General features: G+C 44.3%; 1 non-coding gene across 1 annotated transcript; it reads right to left on the reverse strand.

Moving 5' to 3' along the window:
* Positions 1-1071: 1071 nt before the first annotated feature.
* TRNAG-UCC (transfer RNA glycine (anticodon UCC)) lies at positions 1072-1144 on the reverse strand. The gene has a single exon. It is a non-coding gene; the product is annotated as a tRNA-Gly (tRNA).
* Positions 1145-1777: the final 633 nt, after the last annotated feature.

Here is a 1777-nt window from a genome sequence, read left to right on the forward strand (position 1 = left end):
TTGCTCATGACATACCTTCTGCTTTGGATGCCTTCTGTCACATCTTCATCTGGTTAACATCTACATTTTTTTCCAGATTCATCATCACCTTCTCCAGAAGTATTTCTGTTTTTTAAAAAATGTGCTTTCAAATATGGTTTATCATAGGCTATTGAATGTAGTTCCCTGAGCTATATAGTAGGACCTTGGTGTTCATCCATTCTATATATAACCGTTTGCTAATCCCAAACTCCCAATCCATCCCTACCCCACCCCCCACCCACTTAGCAACCACAAGCCTGTTTTCTTTGTTTCTGGTTTATGGATGAGTTCATTTATATCATGTTTTAGACTCCACGTATAAGTGGTACCGTGGGATAGTTGTCTTTCTCTGACCTACTTCACTTGGTATGATAATCTGTAGGTACATCCACTTTGCTGCACACGGCATTATTTCATTCCTTTTTATGGCTGAGTAGTATTCCACTGCATATATGTACCACATCTTTATCCCTTCATCTGTTGATGGACATTGAGGTTGTTTTTGTGTCTTGGACATTTTGAATGGTGCTGCAGTGAACACTGGGGTGCAGGGATCTTTTGAATTATGCTTTTCTCTGGATATGTGAACCAGAGTGGGATTGCTGGATCATATGGTAACTCTGTTTAGTTATTTAAGGAAAGTCCATACTGTCCTCCATAGTGACTACATCCAACCAGCAGTCTAGGAGGAGGATTCCCTTTTCCAGGAAACCCTTCTTGATGAACTTCTTCCCCAGCCTGATTTAGATTCCCCTTTGTAGCAGCTTGCATGCATCTGCCTCCCTTACCAGACCTTGGGATCTATAGCACATGCACCCATCTGATTCCTCTTCGAGTCTCTTGTAATGAGTGAATACGTGGCCCAGTGCATAGGAGGCCCTTACTAAATAATTGTCGAATTGAACTGTTCATCTGCGGTTCATTGTTTAGCACACAGTTGAGACTCTATACTTGTGTCCTGAGTTGAATTAATCTTTGCCACACTTCCACTTTTCTTTCTTTCTTTAATTTTTTTTTTTGGCTACACTAGTGGGCCTAGTGGGATCTTAGTTCCCTGAACAGGGATTGAACCCATGCCCTCTGCAGTGGAAATACAGAGTCCTAACCACTGGATCACCAGGGAGCTGCCTCGCCCCTCCCATGCACCCCGCCCCCACCAACACTTCCTCTTTTCAGAAGCAGAAAGGGAATAAACACGAGTTCTTCCCCTACACCAGGGTGCTTTTCTACTTAGAGAGATTAAACTGAAATTGGTGACCAAGGAGAGGCCCAGAAGCCACAGGAGACAGAAAGCGTCAGGGAAACACACACACACACAGACACACACAAACTCATGTGTGCATGTGCAGAGAAATGTAGACAGATTCCTCCCATCCCCCTACACACAGAGAACTCAGCAGACACATCGAGAGGGATTGGGCCCATGTTGTTGTTGTTCAACCTCTAAGTCGTGTCTGATTCTCTGTGACTCTATGGGCTGCAGCACACCAGGTTTCCCAGTCTTCACTATCTCCCAGAGTTTGCTCAAACTCATGTCCATGAGTTGGTGATACATACCATCCAACCATCTCATCCTCTGTCGGCCCCTTCTCCTCTTGCCCTCAATCTTTCTCAGCCTCAGGGTCTTTTACAATGAGTTGGCCCATGAGAAAGGGAAAAATGGACTGACAGGAATGAATGGAAGGAAGGACAAAGGAGAGATAGAAAAAGAGAATAGAAGGTGGAGGAGGGAAGGAGAAAATTAGGGCCAATAGTG

The sequence above is a fragment of the Bos mutus genome, chromosome 22 (assembly GCF_027580195.1).
Source record: "Bos mutus isolate GX-2022 chromosome 22, NWIPB_WYAK_1.1, whole genome shotgun sequence".
Taxonomy (NCBI): Eukaryota; Metazoa; Chordata; class Mammalia; order Artiodactyla; family Bovidae; genus Bos; species Bos mutus.